This window comes from Cebus imitator, unplaced genomic scaffold (genome assembly GCF_001604975.1).
Source record: "Cebus imitator isolate Cc_AM_T3 unplaced genomic scaffold, Cebus_imitator-1.0 Scaffold424, whole genome shotgun sequence".
Taxonomy (NCBI): Eukaryota; Metazoa; Chordata; class Mammalia; order Primates; family Cebidae; genus Cebus; species Cebus imitator.
The window spans coordinates 1,378,139-1,384,184 of NW_016107739.1; the positions used below are offsets into that span (position 1 = coordinate 1,378,139).

Sequence of the window (6,046 nt, forward strand, 5' to 3'; positions counted from 1 at the left end):
GAAAAGTACTTACCTGATGAAGTGCTAGCATCTTCATATGACGACTGTCCAGAAATGTGGCAAGGGGAGAAGGAATAGGCACATGTGGATGAATTTTCCACATAATTGAAACTCACATCTTCAAATTCCAAAAAAAAAAAAAAAACCATCCTTTTCATTAACCATTTTGCACAGAACTTTTCTTATGGAGTGTACTGCATACTTCCCTTCTCAAACACATTATACAGACATAATGAAACCTTATTTTTATGATTCATGGTCATTAATAAGGAACAACAATTGCATATTATGCTATGATATGAAGAGAGCTTTTAGGAAGTGGGGAAACGAGGATATAGACCCCTTTGCTCCTGCCTGAAGTGATTTTAAACCATTACTTTATTAGGTCCGGGATCTAAAGGGTAGGGTTTCTCCACCTACTATTTGTTTCAGTCCTAGTGCCCACCTCAAGTAGCTCATTTCTCTACTCTCGCTCCAGTAGAGGACTTCTTAAGAGGCGTGGTCAGAGAACCAGAAGTTCAGCTTATTATAATCCTAGCCAAAATTAAATATATACATCTGGGGTGTTCCTCTAGGAGATATTTTAATGAACGGACTAACATCTCTCTTTCTACTTAGATTTTTTTAAGCTGCTTTTTGAGGTCTTAGCCATGGTTCAGACAACTGAGATTGCTGAATATGTCACCATTAAATAAGCATGTAAGAGGTGGGGAAGGAGTTAGCCTTGTTTAGCATCAGCTACAGGCTACAAGTGACGCCAGTGCATTTAATCCACACAACAGCTCCGAGGATGGGTGATATTATCCATTTGACAGACAAAGAAACTGAGGCCCTGGAGGCTCCTTTGCCCACTGTCTTACAGTGAGACGTGGCAGAACAGGGATCACAGTCCAAGTCTGATGCTAGAGCTTGGGCTTTCTCAGTGCTGCCCTGCTGCCCTCCCTATATGCCACCCCATCCCCCACCACCACACTGAGTTTGTTAATTCCAAATGAACTTGACTCCTTAAAGTTTTTCTCAAACTTAATCAAGCATCAGTTTCTAACAGTCCTAGCAGAATGCAAAGAAAACGGATCTGTAATCGATTTTTAAATATAATTTGAACAAAAGTGTCATAGCAATTTGTACAAAGTTCACTGGCTAAATTCCTTTCTCCAAACAAGGACCTTGTTAATTACAAAGAAAAGACAAAGATCCAGGAAAACAGCAATTATCTTGATTAACTCATTGGAATGGAAATACGCTAAATAATTCCATTTTGCCCATTGCCCGATGGAAATCTCTTATACATTATTTAACCAATACAGGGGTTTCTTTGTCAGAGCAAGTCTGTGCACTCAATTAGTTCCCAAGGTCACCCCCTCAGATCTCAAACCGAATGCTTACACATCACTGCATCCGTCACGCTCCACCACCCCTGAAATCTAAAACGGTTTCCTATACTTCTACCAGAAAAGATCCCTCCCTCTCTCTCCTTGATTAAATATACAGCTATAGTTGATGTTTAGTGAAGAAGGAAAAGTTTTTACAATTGCTTTTTTATAAAATGGCATCTGGAATTCCAAAGACTCCACTTCATAGCAGTACCCAGGAGTGGTTATCCTTGTTGACACAAACTAGAAGTCATAGATAAAAGTCCTAAAATAGAAAGGCAAACTCTTTTTTTTTTTTTTTTTTTTTTGAGATCCTACTATATGCCAGGCTCTTTCCCATTTAGTCTTCACAGCATCCTCAGATGGCAGGAATCATCATCCACATTTTTTACATATGAAGTACAGAGAGATTAGATAATGAGCCCAAAACCACACAGTGAGTATATAGCAGAACCAGAATGCAAGCCTGTGTTCTTTCAGCTGCGTTTTCTAGGGTTACCTATATTCTTTGTGACTTACCTGTACAATAGGGATGAAAATCATTACCTATGTCATAGGAGTAGTATGAGGTTCAAAATTTCAATGAGATAAAATATGGAAAGCTCAGTGTCTGACTCGTTGTAAGTACTCAGATGAGAGCTGCTGCAGTTGTTGTTGTTGTTGTTGTTGTTAATGCAAGCAATATTAGTGGCAGTACCAGTAATTGCAGAAGTGTTGTTTGAGTGTGAAAGGTATTTCCCAGGAACAGTTGCAAGTAAACTAATCGAAGGAGTAGAACAGAGTTTTAATTGAGGTAAATAGGAAGCAGAGGTCAGGTGAGAAGAGCAGAATCAGGTATGAGAGCTTATGATATGAACTAGGAAAGAAATCAGGTCCTTGAGAATATTCAAAGTCGGCTGGAAAATAACATGCACAGCCAGCCAAGGCAAAATGGTCCAGCTCAGACTGAGAATGAAGCAAGGGTGCCAGACACCTATTTTCACTGGATGTGAGCCATGTGACTCAGGGACAGGCTGGCTGGCCTCCAGACCCAAGTCTCAACCAGGCAGAAATAATCCCCTGCCCTACCCCATTTCTGGGCCATTATGAGGACTGAAACACTAAATAAGTACTGAAAGTAAAAATACTTTGCAAACTATGAGGCTCTCTGGAAGGAGAGATATAATGATATTTCATTATGGTGTTTCTTAAGGATTTGGACAGATTTTGCCAATGAACCATTACTCTAGTGAATTTTCTACCTTTAGCTTCGTAAGGCAGTTTAATAGATTATAACCAAAATGTTCTATTTTTCTAAAAAATTGCCCAAGCTTGCCTGTGACACAGGCTATTATTAAAACAAGCTATTTGGTTGGTTGGTTGGTTGGTTTTTTGAGGTAGAATCTCACTCTGTCACCCATGCTGAAGTGCAGTGGTGCAATCTCGGCTCACTGTGACCTCCACAGTTTTCCTGCCTCAGCCTCCTGAGTAGCTGGGATTACAGGCACCTGCCACGATGTCTGACTAATTTTTATATTTTTAGTAAAGACGGGGTTTCACTCTATTGGCCAGGCTGGTCTCCAACTCCTGACCTCAAGTGATCCGCCCACCTAGGCCTCTCAAAGTGCTGAGATTGCAGGCGTTAGCCACTGAGCCCAGCCTGAAACAAGTTTTAAGTAAGCTTTATCAATTCTCTTAACAGATTAAATAGTACACCTAACATAATCATCACACACTTCAGAGCACCTTGATTTACAGAGTTCACCGATTTGGAGAATCAAGGTGACTTCCCTTTCCTCAGCCCACAGGTCTGCTGGTAGGAACCTTGAAGGAGTCTACAGTACATTCCCATCTCCCATCATTACTCTCAGACTTAGCTCCTGGTCAGATGGCGTCTGGTAGCTGAGAAAATGGCCTGACGAGTATGAGGGAGGCTCCAGAATTGACTTGCTGGATGGGTGTGAGCAACCCCTTCCCGTGAGTTTCATAGGGGAGGGGGCTCCGGTCTCCCACAGTGCCCTGTGACAGCTCCTGTTAAAATTATGCTCACATTAAGTACTGTGAGACCTTCACAAATTTCTGCTTGTATCAGGCTTAGGGCTTGCCAACTAGTTGGTTGACAAATAGTCAATATTTTATGAATGACATGTAAATTCAGAATGGAAGGAAGGTAGAGACAGGAAGAAAAGATATGCTGTAGCAAAAAGAACGCTAGATTCACATCTGAGCCCCAGCACTGTCAGTGCTCCCAACAGGATGTAGAATTCAGCTGAAATGGGTCAGATGAAGAGATCTGGTTTCGGTTTTTCCTTGGGGATATGAGAGCTGGAAAGTGCATCATTCCCAACCTTATCAAGAAAATAAGCCAGGCAAAAGGTGAATTCATGCATTTCTTTGAACTCCTTCTCTGAGGTCAAATCCAAGGAGAGACAGACTCTTGCAGAAAAAGACAAGATGTGGGCACTGGCTTGGCTGAGGCAGCTGCAGCAGCCTCGTGGAGAAAGAGTTCAGCTGGCATGGCTGGTGAATTTACACAGGATAAGTGTGTACTGGCAAGAGAGTATGAAGCCCTTGGAGGCTGCAGGAATTGGGCAGGTCCATGTCTACTTAAGGACTATTTTTTCTCCACGAATCCCACCAGGAGTTTTCCACCAGAAAAGAGTGGGGAAGGATTTAAGAAAGTGTCCCTTATGGTAGACCTCGGGGAGGATCACAGCAGCTGCTAAGGGAGGAGGATAAACTCCTGACCACTCTACCCAGACCCTGCTCACCTCATCTTCCATCAGGAGCAACACCCTTCATCCATGAAGAGAAGGGCAGCACACACTGTCCTGCTTAGGCACTGGGGAAAAATCCTTTCAACTGAGTGAGGGAAGAAAAATGGAAGGAAAAATAACCCACATACCTGAGAGTCAGAACTCTAGCTAAGGCTTTGCCACTGCCCTAGCCAGCTGAAAGGCTGAAGGCATCAGTGAAGGGCAGAAGACTGCTGGGAGTGGGATAGAGAGCAGCAGCAGCATGGAAAGAGACCCTCTCTGAGACAGCACAGAGGGAGGACCCAAGAGCTGAACCGCAGACCTTGAGGGAAAAAAACCCTCTGGCAAACCAGTTTCCCATCCTAAACACAAGGAATTGCTAAGGGAATTTCAAACCCATGATAGAGGTTAAATATAAACAAACTTTAAAGCCAGCCCAAATCCTGAGTTAACCCAAACCCCCTCACAAAAGTCTTAGCAGAAGAAAACTCTTACCCATATCCAGGCATAAACCTGTCACTCAGTCTCTTCCACGCTACACAAGATGTCACGCTTTCAACTGAATGTACAAAAGGGCAAGAAAAGGCAACATATTCCCAACAGGTAAAGAAATCATCAGAATCACGTTCAGCTATGACACAGATGTTGAAACTATCTGTCAGAGAATTTAAAATAACTGTAATTATTTTAAAGGCTAATGAAAAAGGTGAACGATGTGCAAGATCAGATGAGTAATTTTAGCAGAGAGACAGGAACGATAAGAAAGAATCAAATGGAGTTGTTAGAAATGAAAACCACGGCTATAAGGATGAGGAATGCCTTTGATGGGCTGCTGTCTCCAGAGAACACAGCGTGACACAGCTAAGGAAGGAAGACAGTTAATAGAAATTACCCAAACTGAAACACAAAGGGAAAAAAGAGTGGAAAATGTAGAACATGGCATCCAAGAGCTATGGGACAATATCCAATAGCCTGATACACATGTAATTGGAATTCCAGGAGAAGAGGGAAAAAACAGGGCAGAAGAAATATTTGAGGAAATAATGGCAGATAATTATCCATAATTAATAATGGATACCAAACTGCAGATCCAAAAAGCTCAGAAAGCACCAAGCAGAATAAATACACACACACACACACACACACACACACACACACACACACACATTTCGAGCCATATATTCAAATGGCTAAATTAAAAAAGAGAGAGAAAACCTTACAAGCAGCCAGGAAAAAAGGTATTTTATAAGAGGAACAAAGATAAGAATTATAGCAGACTTCTCATCAGAAACCATGCAAGCTAGAAGACAGAAGTGCTGAAAGAAAAAAACTGTCCAATCAGGTGTTATACTCAGCAAAAATATCTTTCAAATGAAGACATGCTATAGAGATATAGGGGTAAAGGAACCAAGAAAGATGCTGATAGCCTGGGAAGCATAGTAATACCCATTTCTACCAAAAAAATTTTGATTAGCTGGATGTAGTGGCATACACCTGTTGTCCTAGCTACTCAGGAGGTTGAGGCAGGAGGATCACTTGAGCCTAGGAGTTCAAGGCTGCAGTGATCCATAATCATACCACTGCACTCCAGCCTGGGCAACAGAGTGATATCCTGTTCCTAAGCAAATTAATTAACTAAAAGTAAAAATAAAGAAAGAAGGCCGGGCGTGGTGGCTCAAGCCTGTAATCCCAGCACTTTGGGAGGCCGAAGCGGGTGGATCACGAGGTCAAGAGATCAAGACCATCCTGGTCAATATGGTGAAACCCCGTCTCTATTAAAACTACAAAAAATTAGCTGGGCATGGTGGCGCGTGTCTGTAGTCCTAGCTACTCAGGAGGCTGAGGCGGGAGAATTGCCTGAACCCAGGAGGCGGAGGTTGCGGTGAGCCGAGATCGCGCCATTGCACTCCAGCCTGGGTAACAAGAGTGAAACTCCGT

At 42.4% G+C, this 6,046-nt stretch overlaps 1 protein-coding gene across 8 annotated transcripts in view; it reads left to right on the top strand.

The window, feature by feature from the left end:
• The window catches only part of TENM4 (teneurin transmembrane protein 4), an 827,507-nt gene that overhangs the window by 786,177 nt on the left and 35,284 nt on the right, over nucleotides 1-6,046 (top strand). The gene's annotated exons all lie outside the window — the stretch shown is intronic.